Raw genomic sequence first — 17,106 nt, 5'->3', positions numbered from 1 at the left:
AGGGCTGGCACATTCCTTGTAGGAGAAGGAGCCGGACGTTTCCCTTTTCTGAAACAGGCTCTGCCGAGAACGAGCACCATGAGATATGACATCTCTGGGAAAGCACAAATCCCCAGTGCTGTAGTGCCTGTGAATAGCCTGCCAAGGAAAGGTAAAGGTCAGCAACATCTTTCGGGGCTGTCCCCCTCCTTGTAGGAGGAATAGCCAGACGTTTCCCTTTTCTGAAACAGGCTCTGCCGAGAACGAGCACCCTGAGATATGACATCTCTGGGAAAGCACAGATCCCCAGTGCTGTTGTGCCTGTGAATAGGCTGCCAAGGGAGGATGAAGACCAGCAACTGCTTTTAGGGCGATCACCTTCCTTGTAGAAGGAATAGCCATACGTTTGCCTTTTCGGAATCAGGCTCTGCCGAGAACGAGCACCATGAGATATGACATCTCTGGGAAAGTACAGATCCCCAGTGCTGTTGTGCCTGTGAACAGGCTGACAAGGGAGGGTGAAGACCAGCAACTGCTTTCAGGGCTGCCTCATTCCTTGTGGGAGAAGGAGCCGGACGTTTGCCTTTTCGGAAACAGACTCTGCCGAGAACGAGTACCATGAGATATGACATCTCTGGGAAAGCACAGATCCCCAGTGCTGTTGTGCCTGTGAATAGCGTGCTAAGGAAACGTAAAGATCAGCAACATCTTTCAGGGCTACAACATTCCTTGTAGGAGAGATAGCCAGACCTTTGCCTTTTCGAAATCAGGCTCTGCCGAGAACGAGCACCCTGAGATATGACATCTCTGGGAAAGCAAAGATCCCCAGTGCTTTTGTGCCTGTGAGTAGCCTACCAAGGGGAGGTGAACACCAGCAATATCTTTCAGGGCTCTCTCCTTCCCTGTAGGAGAAATAGCCAGACGTTTGCCTTTTCGGAATCAGGCTCTGCCGAAAACGAGCACCATGAGATATGACATCTCTGGGAAAGCACAGATCCCCAGTGCTGTAGTGCCTGTGAATAGCGTTCCTAGGGAGGATGAAGACCAGCAACAGCTTTCAGGGCTGGCACATTCCTTGTAGGAGAAGGAGCCGGACGTTTCCCTTTTCTGAAACAGGCTCTGCCGAGAACGAGCACCATGAGATATGACATCTCTGGGAAAGCACAAATCCCCAGTGCTGTAGTGCCTGTGAATAGGCTGCCAAGGGAGGATGAAGACCAGCCACAGCTTTCAGGTCTGGCACATTCCTTGTGGGAGAAGGAGCTGGACGTTTGCCTTTTGGGAATCAGGCTCTGCCGAGAACGAGCACCATGAGATATGACATCTCTGGGAAAGCACAGATCCCCAGTGCTGTTGTGCCTGTGAATAGCGTTCCTAGGGAGGATGAAGACCAGCAACAGCTTTCAGGGCTGGCACATTCCTTGTAGGAGAAGGAACCGGACGTTTCCCTTTTCTGAAACAGTCTCTGCCGAGAACGAGCACCATGAGATATGACATCTCTGGGAAAGCACAAATCCCCAGTGCTGTTGTGCCTGTGAATAGCCCGCCAAGGGGAGCTGAAGACCAGCAATATCTTTCAGGGCTCTCTCCTTCCTTGTAGGAGGAATAGCCAGAGGTTTGCCTTTTCGGAAAGAGGCTCTGCCGAGAACGAGCACCATGAGATCTTCAACCTAGCATAAAGCCCAGATCCCCAGTGCTGTTGTGCCTGTGAATAGCATTCCTAGGGAGGATGAAGACCAGCAACTGCTTTCAGGGCTATCACATTCCTTGTGGGAGAAGGAGCCGGACGTTTGCCTTTTCGGAAACAGACTCTGCCGAGAACGAGTACCATGAGATATGACATCTCTGGGAAAGCACAGATCCCCAGTGCTGTTGTGCCTGTGAATAGCCTGCCAAGGAAACGTAAAGATCAGCAACATCTTTCAGGGCTACAACATTCCTTGTAGGAGAGATAGCCAGACGTTTGCCTTTTCGAAATCAGGCTCTGCCGAGAACGAGCACCCTGAGATATGACATCTCTGGGAAAGCACAGATCCCCAGTGCTGTTGTGTCTGTGAATAGGCTGCCAAGGGAGGATGAAGACCAGCAACTGCTTTCAGGGCGATCACCTTCCTTGTAGAAGGAATAGCCAGACGTTTGCCTTTTGGGAATCAGGCTCTGCCGAGAACGAGCACCATGAGATATGACATCTCTGGGAAAGTACAGATCCCCAGTGCTGTTGTGCCTGTGAACAGGCTGACAAGGGAGGGTGAAGACCAGCAACTGCTTTCAGGGCTGGCACATTCCTTGTGGGAGAAGGAGCCGGACGTTTGCCTTTTCGGAAACAGACTCTGCCGAGACGAGTAACATGAGATATGACATCTCTGGGAAAGCACAGATCCCCAGTGCTGTTGTGCCTGTGAGTAGCCTGCCAAGGAAACGTAAAGATCAGCAACATCTTTCAGGGCTACAACATTCCTTGTAGGAGAGATATCCAGCCGTTTGCCTTTTCGAAATCAGGCTCTGCCGAGAACGAGCACCCTGAGATATGACATCTCTGGGAAAGCAAAGATCCCCAGTGCTTTTGTGCCTGTGAGTAACCTACCAAGGGAAGGTGAACACCAGCAATATCTTTCAGGGCTCTCTCCTTCCCTGTAGGAGAAATAGCCAGACGTTTGCCTTTTCGGAAACAGGCTCTGCCGAGAACGAGCACCATGAGATATGACATCTCTGGGAAAGCACAGATCCCCAGTGCTGTTGTGCCTGTGAATAGCGTTCCTAGGGAGGATGAAGACCAGCAACAGCTTTCAGGGCTGGCACATTCCTTGTAGGAGAAGGAGCAGGACGTTTCCCTTTTCTGAAACAGGCTCTGCCGAGAACGAGCACCATGAGATATGACATCTCTGGGAAAGCACAGATCCCCAGTGCTGTTGTGCCTGTGAATAGCCCGCCAAGGGGAGCTGAAGACCAGCAATATCTTTCAGGGCTCTCTCCTTCCTTGTAGGAGGAATAGCCAGACGTTTGCCTTTTCGGAAACAGGCTCTGCCGAGAACGAGCACCATGAGATCTTCAACCTAGCATAAAGCCCAGATCCCCAGTGCTGTTGTGCCTGTGAATAGCATTCCTAGGGAGGATGAAGACCAGCAACTGCTTTCAGGGCTATCACCTTCCTTGTAGAAGGAATAGCCAGACGTTTGCCTTTTCGGAATCAGGCTCTGCCGAGAACGAGCACCATGAGATATGACATCTCTGGGAAAGCAGAGATCCCCAGTGCTGTTGTGCCTGTGAATAGCGTTCCTAGGGAGGATGAAGACCAGCAACAGCTTTCAGGGCTGGCACATTCCTTGTAGGAGAAGGAGCCGGACGTTTCCCTTTTCTGAAACAGGCTCTGCCGAGAACGAGCACCATGAGATATGACATCTCTGGGAAAGCACAAATCCCCAGTGCTGTAGTGCCTGTGAATAGCCTGCCAAGGACAGGTAAAGGTCAGCAACATCTTTCGGGGCTGTCCCCCTCCTTGTAGGAGGAATAGCCAGACGTTTGCCTTTTCGGAAACAGGCTCTGCCGAGAACGAGCACCATGAGATATGACATCTCTGGGAAAGCACAGATCCCCAGTGCTGTTGTGCCTGTGAATAGGCTGCCAAGGGAGGATGAAGACCAGCAACTGCTTTTAGGGCGATCACCTTCCTTGTAGAAGGAATAGCCAGACGTTTGCCTTTTCGGAATCAGGCTCTGCCGAGAACGAGCACCATGAGATATGACATCTCTGGGAAAGTACAGATCCCCAGTGCTGTTGTGCCTGTGAATAGCATTCCTAGGGAGGATGAAGACCAGCAACTGCTTTCAGGGCTATCACATTCCTTGTGGGAGAAGGAGCCGGACGTTTGCCTTTTCGGAAACAGACTCTGCCGAGAACGAGTACCATGAGATATGACATCTCTGGGAAAGCACAGATCCCCAGTGCTGTTGTGCCTGTGAATAGCCTGCCAAGGAAACGTAAAGATCAGCAACATCTTTCAGGGCTACAACATTCCTTGTAGGAGAGATATCCAGACGTTTGCCTTTTCGAAATCAGGCTCTGCCGAGAACGAGCACCCTGAGATATGACATCTCTGGGAAAGCACAGATCCCCAGTGCTGTTGTGTCTGTGAATAGGCTGCCAAGGGAGGATGAAGACCAGCAACTGCTTTCAGGGCGATCACCTTCCTTGTAGAAGGAATAGCCAGACGTTTGCCTTTTGGGAATCAGGCTCTGCCGAGAACGAGCACCATGAGATATGACATCTCTGGGAAAGTACAGATCCCCAGTGCTGTTGTGCCTGTGAACAGGCTGACAAGGGAGGGTGAAGACCAGCAACTGCTTTCAGGGCTGGCACATTCCTTGTGGGAGAAGGAGCCGGACGTTTGCCTTTTCGGAAACAGACTCTGCCGAGACGAGTAACATGAGATATGACATCTCTGGGAAAGCACAGATCCCCAGTGCTGTTGTGCCTGTGAATAGCCTGCCAAGGAAACGTAAAGATCAGCAACATCTTTCAGGGCTACAACATTCCTTGTAGGAGAGATATCCAGCCGTTTGCCTTTTCGAAATCAGGCTCTGCCGAGAACGAGCACCCTGAGATATGACATCTCTGGGAAAGCAAAGATCCCCAGTGCTTTTGTGCCTGTGAGTAACCTACCAAGGGGAGGTGAACACCAGCAATATCTTTCAGGGCTCTCTCCTTCCCTGTAGGAGAAATAGCCAGACGTTTGCCTTTTCGGAAACAGGCTCTGCCGAGAACGAGCACCATGAGATATGACATCTCTGGGAAAGCACAGATCCCCAGTGCTGTTGTGCCTGTGAATAGCGTTCCTAGGGAGGATGAAGACCAGCAACAGCTTTCAGGGCTGGCACATTCCTTGTAGGAGAAGGAGCAGGACGTTTCCCTTTTCTGAAACAGGCTCTGCCGAGAACGAGCACCATGAGATATGACATCTCTGGGAAAGCACAGATCCCCAGTGCTGTTGTGCCTGTGAATAGCCCGCCAAGGGGAGCTGAAGACCAGCAATATCTTTCAGGGCTCTCTCCTTCCTTGTAGGAGGAATAGCCAGACGTTTGCCTTTTCGGAAACAGGCTCTGCCGAGAACGAGCACCATGAGATCTTCAACCTAGCATAAAGCCCAGATCCCCAGTGCTGTTGTGCCTGTGAATAGCATTCCTAGGGAGGATGAAGACCAGCAACTGCTTTCAGGGCTATCACCTTCCTTGTAGAAGGAATAGCCAGACGTTTGCCTTTTCGGAATCAGGCTCTGCCGAGAACGAGCACCATGAGATATGACATCTCTGGGAAAGCAGAGATCCCCAGTGCTGTTGTGCCTGTGAATAGCGTTCCTAGGGAGGATGAAGACCAGCAACAGCTTTCAGGGCTGGCACATTCCTTGTAGGAGAAGGAGCCGGACGTTTCCCTTTTCTGAAACAGGCTCTGCCGAGAACGAGCACCATGAGATATGACATCTCTGGGAAAGCACAAATCCCCAGTGCTGTAGTGCCTGTGAATAGCCTGCCAAGGACAGGTAAAGGTCAGCAACATCTTTCGGGGCTGTCCCCCTCCTTGTAGGAGGAATAGCCAGACGTTTGCCTTTTCGGAAACAGGCTCTGCCGAGAACGAGCACCATGAGATATGACATCTCTGGGAAAGCACAGATCCCCAGTGCTGTTGTGCCTGTGAATAGGCTGCCAAGGGAGGATGAAGACCAGCAACTGCTTTTAGGGCGATCACCTTCCTTGTAGAAGGAATAGCCAGACGTTTGCCTTTTCGGAATCAGGCTCTGCCGAGAACGAGCACCATGAGATATGACATCTCTGGGAAAGTACAGATCCCCAGTGCTGTTGTGCCTGTGAACAGGCTGACAAGGGAGGGTGAAGACCAGCAACTGCTTTCAGGGCTGCCTCATTCCTTGTGGGAGAAGGAGCCGGACGTTTGCCTTTTCGGAAACAGACTCTGCCGAGAACGAGTACCATGAGATATGACATCTCTGGGAAAGCACAGATCCCCAGTGCTGTTTTGCCTGTGAATAGCGTGCTAAGGAAACGTAAAGATCAGCAACATCTTTCAGGGCTACAACATTCCTTGTAGGAGAGATAGCCAGACCTTTGCCTTTTCGAAATCAGGCTCTGCCGAGAACGAGCACCCTGAGATATGACATCTCTGGGAAAGCAAAGATCCCCAGTGCTTTTGTGCCTGTGAGTAGCCTACCAAGGGGAGGTGAACACCAGCAATATCTTTCAGGGCTCTCTCATTCCCTGTAGGAGAAATAGCCAGACGTTTGCCTTTTCGGAATCAGGCTCTGCCGAAAACGAGCACCATGAGATATGACATCTCTGGGAAAGCACAGATCCCCAGTGCTGTTGTGCCTGTGAATAGCCTGCCAAGGAAAGGTAAAGGTCAGCAACATCTTTTGGGGCTGTCCCCCTCCTTGTAGGAGGAAAAGCCAGACGTTTGCCTTTTCGGAAACAGTTTCTGCCGAGAACGAGCACCCTGAGATATGACATCTCTGGGAAAGCCCAGATCCCCAGTGCTGTTGTGCCTGTGAATAGCGTTCCTAGGGAGGATGAAGACCAGCAACTGCTTTCAGGGCTATCACCTTCCTTGTAGAAGGAATAGCCAGACGTTTGCCTTTTCGGAATCAGGCTCTGCCGAGAACGAGCACCATGAGATCTTCAACCTAGCATAAAGCCCAGATCCCCAGTGCTGTTGTGCCTGTGACTAGGCTGCCAAGGGAGGATGAAGACCAGCAACAGATTTCAGGGCTGGCACATTCCTTGTAGGAGGAAAAGCCGGACGTTTGCCTTTTCGGAATCAGGCTCTGCCGAGAACGAGCACCAAGAGATATGACATCTCTGGGAAAGCACAGATCCCCAGTGCTGTTGTGCCTGTGAATAGCCTGCCAAGGGAGGATGAAGACCAGCAACTGCTTTCAGGGATATCACCTTCCTTGTAGAAGGAATAGCCAGACGTTTGCCTTTTCGGAATCAGGCTCTGCCGAGAACGAGCACCATGAGATATGACATCTCTGGGAAAGCACAGATCCCCAGTGCTGTTGTGCCTGTGAATAGCGTTCCTAGGGAGGGTGAAGACCAGCAACTGCTTTCAGGGCTGGCACATTCCTTGTAGGACAAGGAGCCGGACGTTTCCCTTTTCTGAAACAGGCTCTGCCGAGAACGAGCACCCTGAGATATGACATCTCTGGGAAAGCACAGATCCCCAGTGCTGTTGTGCCTGTGAGTAGCCTACCAAGGAGAGGTGAACACCAGCAATATCTTTCAGGGCTCTCTCCTTCCCTGTAGGAGAAATAGCCAGACGTTTGCCTTTTCGGAAACAGGCTCTGCCGAGAACGAGCACCATGAGATATGACATCTCTGGGAAAGCACAGATCCCCAGTGCTGTTGTGCCTGTGAATAGCGTTCCTAGGGAGGATGAAGACCAGCAACAGCTTTCAGGGCTGGCACATTCCTTGTAGGAGAAGGAGCCGGACATTTCCCTTTTCTGAAACAGGCTCTGCCGAGAATGAGCACCATGAGATATGACATCTCTGGGAAAGCACAAATTCCTATTGCTGTAGTGCCTGTGAATAGGCTGCCAAGGGAGGATGAAGACCAGCCACAGCTTTCAGGGCTGGCACATTCCTTGTGGGAGAAGGAGCCGGACGTTTCCCTTTTGGGAATCAGGCTCTGCCGAGAACGAGCACCATGAGATATGACATCTCTGGGAAAGCACAGATCCCCAGTGCTGTTGTGCCTGTGAGTAGCCTACCAAGGAGAGGTGAACACCAGCAATATCTTTCAGGGCTCTCTCCTTCCCTGTAGGAGAAAGAGCCAGACGTTTGCCTTTTCGGAAACAGGCTCTGCCGAGAACGAGCACCATGAGATATGACATCTCTGGGAAAGTACAGAGCCCCAGTGCTGTTGTGCCTGTGAACAGGCTGACAAGGGAGGGTGAAGACCAGCAACTGCTTTCAGGGCTGGCACATTCCTTGTGGGAGAAGGAGCTGGACGTTTGCCTTTTGGGAATCAGGCTCTGCCGAGTACGAGCACCATGAGATATGACATCTCTGGGAAAGCACAGATCCCCAGTGCTGTTGTGCCTGTGAATAGCCTACCAAGGAGAGGTGAACACCAGCAATATCTTTCAGGGCTCTCTCCTTCCCTGTAGGAGAAATAGCCAGACGTTTGCCTTTTCGGAAACAGGCTCTGCCGAGAACGAGCACCATGAGATATGACATCTCTGGGAAAGCACAGATCCCCAGTGCTGTTGTGCCTGTGAATAGCGTTCCTAGGGAGGATGAAGACCAGCAACAGCTTTCAGGGCTGGCACATTCCTTGTAGGAGAAGGAGCCGGACGTTTCCCTTTTCTGAAACAGGCTCTGCCGAGAACGAGCACCATGAGATATGACATCTCTGGGAAAGCACAGATCCCCAGTGCTGTTGTGCCTGTGAATAGCCTGCCAAGAACAGGTAAAGGTCAGCAACATCTTTCGGGGCTGTCCCCCTCCTTGTAGGAGGAATAGCCAGACGTTTCCCTTTTCTGAAACAGGCTCTGCCGAGAACGAGCACCATGAGATATGACATCTCTGGGAAAGCACAGATCCCCAGTGCTGTAGTGCCTATGAATAGCCTGCCAAGAACAGGTAAAGGTCAGCAACATCTTTCGGGGCTGTCCCCCTCCTTGTAGGAGGAATAGCCAGACGTTTGCCTTTTCGGAAACAGGCTCTGCCGAGAACGAGCACCCTGAGATATGACATGTCTGGGAAAGCACAGATCCCCAGTGCTGTTGTGCCTGTGAATAGGCTGCCAAGGGAGGATGAAGACCAGCAACTGCTTTCAGGGCTATCACCTTCCTTGTAGAAGGAATAGCCAGACGTTTGCCTTTTCGGAATCAGGCTCTGCCGAGAACGAGCACCATGAGATCTTCAACGTAGCATAAAGCCCAGATCCCCAGTGCTGTTGTGCCTGTGAGTAGCCTACCAAGGGGAGGTGAACACCAGCAATATCTTTCAGGGCTCTCTCCTTCCCTGTAGGAGAAATAGCCAGACGTTGGCCTTTTCGGAAACAGGCTCTGCCGAGAACGAGCACCATGAGATATGACATCTCTGGGAAAGCACAGATCCCCAGTGCTATAATGCCTGTGAATAGGCTGCCAAGGGAGGATGAAGACCAGCAACAGCTTTCAGGGCTGGCACATTCCTTGTGGGAGAAGGAGCTGGACATTTGCCTTTTGGGTATCAGGCTCTGCCGAGAACGAGCACCATGAGATATGACATCTCTGGGAAAGCACAGATCCCCAGTGCTGTTGTGCCTGTGAATAGCGTTCCTAGGGAGGATGAAGACCAGCAACAGCATTCAGGGCTGCCTCATTCCTTGTGGGAGAAGGAGCTGGACGTTTGCCTTTTGGGAATCAGGCTCTGCCGAGAACGAGCACCATGAGATATGACATCTCTGGGAAAGCACAGATCCCCAGTGCTGTTGTGCCTGTGAATAGCGTTCCTAGGGAGGATGAAGACCAGCAACAGCTTTCAGGGCTGGCACATTCCTTGTAGGAGAAGGAGCCAGACGTTTCCCTTTTCTGAAACAGGCTCTGCCGAGAACGAGCACCATGAGATATGACATCTTTGGGAAAGCACAAATCCCCAGTGCTGTAGTGCCTGTGAATAGGCTGCCAAGGGAGGATGAAGGCCAGCAACAGCTTTCAGGGCTGGCACATTCCTTGTGGGAGAAGGAGCTGGACGTTTGCCTTTTCGGAATCAGGCTCTGCCGAGAACGAGCACCATGAGATATGACATCTCTGGGAAAGCACAGATCCCCAGTGCTGTTGTGCCTGTGAATAGCATTCCTAGGGAGGATGAAGACCAGCAACAGCTTTCAGGGCTGCCTCATTCCTTGTGGGAGAAGGAGCTGGACGTTTGCCTTTTGGGAATCAGGCTCTGCCGAGAACGAGCACCCTGAGATATGACATCTCTGGGAAAGCACAGATCCCCAGTGCTGTTGTGCCTGTGAATAGCGTTCCTAGGGAGGATGAAGACCAGCAACAGCTTTCAGGGCTGGCACATTCCTTGTAGGAGAAGGAGCCGGACGTTTCCCTTTTCTGAAACAGGCTCTGCCGAGAACGAGCACCATGAGATATGACATCTCTGGGAAAGCACAAATCCCCAGTGCTGTAGTGCCTGTGAATAGCCTGCCAAGGACAGGTAAAGGTCAGCAACATCTTTCGGGGCTGTCCCCCTCCTTGTAGGAGGAATAGCCAGACGTTTGCCTTTTCGGAAACAGGCTCTGCCGAGAACGAGCACCCTGAGATATGACATCTCTGGGAAAGCACAGATCCCCAGTGCTGTTGTGCCTGTGAATAGGCTGCCAAGGGAGGATGAAGACCAGCAACTGCTTTCAGGGCTATCACCTTCCTTGTAGAAGGAATAGCCAGACGTTTGCCTTTTCGAAATCAGGCTCTGCCGAGAACGAGCACCATGAGATATGACATCTCTGGGAAAGCACAGATCCCCAGTGCTGTTGTGCCTGTGACCAGGCTGACAAGGGAGGGTGAAGACCCGCAACTGCTTTCAGGGCTGGCACATTCCTTGTAGGAGAAGGAGCCGGACGTTTGCCTTTTCGGAAACAGGCTCTGCCGAGAACGAGCACCATGAGATATGACATCTCTGGGAAAGCACAGATCCCCAGTGCTGTTGTGCCTGTGAATAGCCCGCCAAGGGGAGCTGAAGACCAGCAATATCTTTCAGGGCTCTCTCCTTCCTTGTAGGAGGAATAGCCAGACGTTTGCCTTTCCGGAAACAGGCTCTGCCGAGAACGAGCACCATGAGATCTTCAACCTAGCATAAAGCCCAGATCCCCAGTGCTGTTGTGCCTGTGAATAGCATTCCTAGGGAGGATGAAACCAGCAACTGCTTTCAGGGCTATCACCTTCCTTGTAGGAGAAATAGCCAGACGTTTGCCTTTTCGGAATCAGGCTCTGCCGAGAACGAGCACCATGAGATATGACATCTCTGGGAAAGCACAGATCCCCAGTGCTGTTGTGCCTGTGAATAGCGTTCCTAGGGAGGATGAAGACCAGCAACAGCTTTCAGGGCTGGCACATTCCTTGTAGGAGAAGGAGCCGGACGTTTCCCTTTTCTGAAACAGGCTCTGCCGAGAACGAGCACCATGAGATATGACATCTCTGGGAAAGCACAAATCCCCAGTGCTGTAGTGCCTGTGAATAGCCTGCCAAGGAAAGGTAAAGGTCAGCAACATCTTTCGGGGCTGTCCCCCTCCTTGTAGGAGGAATAGCCAGACGTTTCCCTTTTCTGAAACAGGCTCTGCCGAGAACGAGCACCCTGAGATATGACATCTCTGGGAAAGCACAGATCCCCAGTGCTGTTGTGCCTGTGAATAGCGTTCCAAGGGAGGATGAAGACCAGCAACAGCTTTCAGGGCTGGCACATTCCTTGTAGGAGGAAAAGCCGGACGTTTGCCTTTTCGGAATCAGGCTCTGCCGAGAACGAGCACCATGAGATATGACATCTCTGGGAAAGCACAGATCCCCAGTGCTGTTGTGCCTGTGAATAGCGTTCCAAGGGAGGATGAAGACCAGCAACTGCTTTCAGGGATATCACCTTCCTTGTAGAAGGAATAGCCAGACGTTTGCCTTTTCGGAATCAGGCTCTGCCGAGAACGAGCACCATGAGATATGACATCTCTGGGAAAGCACAGATCCCCAGTGCTGTTGTGCCTGTGAATAGCGTTCCTAGGGAGGATGAAGACCAGCAACAGCTTTCAGGGCTGGCACATTCCTTGTAGGAGAAGGAGCCGGACGTTTCCCTTTTCTGAAACAGGCTCTGCCGAGAACGAGCACCCTGAGATATGACATCTCTGGGAAAGCACAGATCCCCAGTGCTGTTGTGCCTGTGAGTAGCCTACCAAGGAGAGGTGAACACCAGCAGTATCTTTCAGGGCTCTCTCCTTCCCTGTAGGAGAAATAGCCAGACGTTTGCCTTTTCGGAAACAGGCTCTGCCGAGAACGAGCACCATGAGATATGACATCTCTGGGAAAGCACAGATCCCCAGTGCTGTAGTGCCTGTGAATAGCGTTCCTAGGGAGGATGAAGACCAGCAACAGCTTTCAGGGCTGGCACATTCCTTGTAGGAGAAGGAGCCGGACGTTTGCCTTTTGGGAATCAGGCTCTGCCGAGAACGAGCACCATGAGATATGACATCTCTGGGAAAGCACAAATCCCCAGTGCTGTTGTGCCTGTGAATAGCCCGCCAAGGGGAGCTGAAGACCAGCAATATCTTTCAGGGCTCTCTCCTTCCTTGTAGGAGGAATAGCCAGAGGTTTGCCTTTTCGGAAAGAGGCTCTGCCGAGAACGAGCACCATGAGATCTTCAACCTAGCATAAAGCCCAGATCCCCAGTGCTGTTGTGCCTGTGAATAGCATTCCTAGGGAGGATGAAGACTAGCAACTGCTTTCAGGGCTATCACATTCCTTGTGGGAGAAGGAGCCGGACGTTTGCCTTTTCGGAAACAGACTCTGCCGAGAACGAGTACCATGAGATATGACATCTCTGGGAAAGCACAGATCCCCAGTGCTGTTGTGCCTGTGAATAGCCTGCCAAGGAAACGTAAAGATCAGCAACAGCTTTCAGGGCTACAACATTCCTTGTAGGAGAGATATCCAGACGTTTGCCTTTTCGAAATCAGGCTCTGCCGAGATCGAGCACCCTGAGATATGACATCTCTGGGAAAGCACAGATCCCCAGTGCTGTTGTGTCTGTGAATAGGCTGCCAAGGGAGGATGAAGACCAGCAACTGCTTTCAGGGCGATCACCTTCCTTGTAGAAGGAATAGCCAGACGTTTGCCTTTTGGGAATCAGGCTCTGCCGAGAACGAGCACCATGAGATATGACATCTCTGGGAAAGTACAGATCCCCAGTGCTGTTGTGCCTGTGAACAGGCTGACAAGGGAGGGTGAAGACCAGCAACTGCTTTCAGGGCTGGCACATTCCTTGTGGGAGAAGGAGCCGGACGTTTGCCTTTTCGGAAACAGACTCTGCCGAGACGAGTAACATGAGATATGACATCTCTGGGAAAGCACAGATCCCCAGTGCTGTTGTGCCTGTGAATAGCCTGCCAAGGAAACGTAAAGATCAGCAACATCTTTCAGGGCTACAACATTCCTTGTAGGAGAGATATCCAGCCGTTTGCCTTTTCGAAATCAGGCTCTGCCGAGAACGAGCACCCTGAGATATGACATCTCTGGGAAAGCAAAGATCCCCAGTGCTTTTGTGCCTGTGAGTAACCTACCAAGGGGAGGTGAACACCAGCAATATCTTTCAGGGCTCTCTCCTTCCCTGTAGGAGAAATAGCCAGACGTTTGCCTTTTCGGAAACAGGCTCTGCCGAGAACGAGCACCATGAGATATGACATCTCTGGGAAAGCACAGATCCCCAGTGCTGTTGTGCCTGTGAATAGCGTTCCTAGGGAGGATGAAGACCAGCAACAGCTTTCAGGGCTGGCACATTCCTTGTAGGAGAAGGAGCCGGACGTTTCCCTTTTCTGAAACAGGCTCTGCCGAGAACGAGCACCATGAGATATGACATCTCTGGGAAAGCACAAATCCCCAGTGCTGTAGTGCCTGTGAATAGCCTGCCAAGGACAGGTAAAGGTCAGCAACATCTTTCGGGGCTGTCCCCCTCCTTGTAGGAGGAATAGCCAGACGTTTGCCTTTTCGGAAACAGGCTCTGCCGAGAACGAGCACCATGAGATATGACATCTCTGGGAAAGCACAGATCCCCAGTGCTGTTGTGCCTGTGAATAGGCTGCCAAGGGAGGATGAAGACCAGCAACTGCTTTTAGGGCGATCACCTTCCTTGTAGAAGGAATAGCCAGACGTTTGCCTTTTCGGAATCAGGCTCTGCCGAGAACGAGCACCATGAGATATGACATCTCTGGGAAAGTACAGATCCCCAGTGCTGTTGTGCCTGTGAACAGGCTGACAAGGGAGGGTGAAGACCAGCAACTGCTTTCAGGGCTGCCTCATTCCTTGTGGGAGAAGGAGCCGGACGTTTGCCTTTTCGGAAACAGACTCTGCCGAGAACGAGTACCATGAGATATGACATCTCTGGGAAAGCACAGATCCCCAGTGCTGTTGTGCCTGTGAATAGCGTGCTAAGGAAACGTAAAGATCAGCAACATCTTTCAGGGCTACAACATTCCTTGTAGGAGAGATAGCCAGACCTTTGACTTTTCGAAATCAGGCTCTGCCGAGAACGAGCACCCTGAGATATGACATCTCTGGGAAAGCAAAGATCCCCAGTGCTTTTGTGCCTGTGAGTAGCCTACCAAGGGGAGGTGAACACCAGCAATATCTTTCAGAGCTCTCTCATTCCCTGTAGGAGAAATAGCCAGACGTTTGCCTTTTCGGAATCAGGCTCTGCCGAAAACGAGCACCATGAGATATGACATCTCTGGGAAATCACAGATCCCCAGTGCTGTTGTGCCTGTGAATAGCCTGCCAAGGAAAGGTAAAGGTCAGCAACATCTTTTGGGGCTGTCCCCCTCCTTGTAGGAGGAAAAGCCAGACGTTTGCCTTTTCGGAAACAGTTTCTGCCGAGAACGAGCACCCTGAGATATGACATCTCTGGGAAAGCCCAGATCCCCAGTGCTGTTGTGCCTGTGAATAGCGTTCCTAGGGAGGATGAAGACCAGCAACTGCTTTCAGGGCTATCACCTTCCTTGTAGAAGGAATAGCCAGACGTTTGCCTTTTCGGAATCAGGCTCTGCCGAGAACGAGCACCATGAGATCTTCAACCTAGCATAAAGCCCAGATCCCCAGTGCTGTTGTGCCTGTGACTAGGCTGCCAAGGGAGGATGAAGACCAGCAACAGATTTCAGGGCTGGCACATTCCTTGTAGGAGGAAAAGCCGGACGTTTGCCTTTTCGGAATCAGGCTCTGCCGAGAACGAGCACCAAGAGATATGACATCTCTGGGAAAGCACAGATCCCCAGTGCTGTTGTGCCTGTGAATAGCCTGCCAAGGGAGGATGAAGACCAGCAACTGCTTTCAGGGATATCACCTTCCTTGTAGAAGGAATAGCCAGACGTTTGCCTTTTCGGAATCAGGCTCTGCCGAGAACGAGCACCATGAGATATGACATCTCTGGGAAAGCACAGATCCCCAGTGCTGTTGTGCCTGTGAATAGCGTTCCTAGGGAGGGTGAAGACCAGCAACTGCTTTCAGGGCTGGCACATTCCTTGTAGGAGAAGGAGCCGGACGTTTCCCTTTTCTGAAACAGACTCTGCCGAGAACGAGCACCCTGAGATATGACATCTCTGGGAAAGCACAGATCCCCAGTGCTGTTGTGCCTGTGAGTAGCCTACCAAGGAGAGGTGAACACCAGCAATATCTTTCAGGGCTCTCTCCTTCCCTGTAGGAGAAATAGCCAGACGTTTGCCTTTTCGGAAACAGGCTCTGCCGAGAACGAGCACCATGAGATATGACATCTCTGGGAAAGCACAGATCCCCAGTGCTGTTGTGCCTGTGAATAGCGTTCCTAGGGAGGATGAAGACCAGCAACAGCTTTCAGGGCTGGCACATTCCTTGTAGGAGAAGGAGCCGGACATTTCCCTTTTCTGAAACAGGCTCTGCCGAGAACGAGCACCATGAGATATGACATCTCTGGGAAAGCACAGATCCCCAGTGCTGTTGTGCCTGTGAATAGCCTGCCAAGGACAGGTAAAGGTCAGCAACATCTTTCGGGGCTGTCCCCCTCCTTGTAGGAGGAATAACCAGACGTTTGCCTTTTCGGAAACAGGCTCTGCCGAGAACGAGCACCCTGAGATATGACATCTCTGGGAAAGCACAGATCCCCAGTGCTGTTGTGCCTGTGAATAGGCTGCCAAGGGAGGATGAAGACCAGCAACTGCTTTCAGGGCGATCACCTTCCTTGTAGAAGGAATAGCCAGACGTTTGCCTTTTCGGAATCAGGCTCTGCCGAGAACGAGCACCATGAGATATGACATCTCTGGGAAAGTACAGATCCCCAGTGCTGTTGTGCCTGTGAACAGGCTGACAAGGGAGGGTGAAGACCAGCAACTGCTTTCAGGGCTGGCACATTCCTTGTGGGAGAAGGAGCTGGACGTTTGCCTTTTGGGAATCAGGCTCTGCCGAGTACGAGCACCATGAGATATGACATCTCTGGGAAAGCACAGATCCCCAGTGCTGTTGTGCCTGTGAATAGCGTTCCTAGGGAGGATGAAGACCAGCAACAGCTTTCAGGGTTGGCACATTCCTTGTAGGAGAAGGAGCCAGACGTTTCCCTTTTCTGAAACAGGCTCTGCCGAGAACGAGCACCATGAGATATGACATCTCTGGGAAAGCACAAATCCCCAGTGCTGTAGTGCCTGTGAATAGGCTGCCAAGGGAGGATGAAGACCAGCAACAGCTTTCAGGGCTGGCACATTCCTTGTGGGAGAAGGAGCTGGACGTTTGCCTTTTGGGAATCAGGCTCTGCCGAGAACGAGCACCCTGAGATATGACATCTCTGGGAAAGCACAGATCCCCAGTGCTGTTGTGCCTGTGAATAGCGTTCCTAGGGAGGATGAAGACCAGCAACTGCTTTCAGGGCTGCCTCATTCCTTGTGGGAGAAGGAGCTGGACGTTTGCCTTTTGGGAATCAGGCTCTGCCGAGAACGAGCACCATGAGATATGACATCTCTGGGAAAGCACAGATCCCCAGTGCTGTTGTGCCTGTGAATAGCGTTCCTAGGGAGGATGAAGACCAGCAACAGCTTTCAGGGCTGGCACATTCCTTGTAGGAGAAGGAGCCGGACGTTTCCCTTTTCTGAAACAGGCTCTGCCGAGAACGAGCACCATGAGATATGACATCTCTGGGAAAGCACAAATCCCCAGTGCTGTAGTGCCTGTGAATAGCCTGCCAAGGACAGGTAAAGGTCAGCAACATCTTTCGGGGCTGTCCCCCTCCTTGTAGGAGGAATAGCCAGACGTTTGCCTTTTCGAAAACAGGCTCTGCCGAGAACGAGCACCCTGAGATATGACATCTCTGGGAAAGCACAGATCCCCAGTGCTGTTGTGCCTGTGAATAGGCTGCCAAGGGAGGATGAA

The sequence above is a fragment of the Buteo buteo genome, chromosome 3, assembly GCF_964188355.1.
Source record: "Buteo buteo chromosome 3, bButBut1.hap1.1, whole genome shotgun sequence".
Classification (NCBI taxonomy): domain Eukaryota; kingdom Metazoa; phylum Chordata; class Aves; order Accipitriformes; family Accipitridae; genus Buteo; species Buteo buteo.
This window is presented reverse-complemented; position numbering follows the sequence as displayed.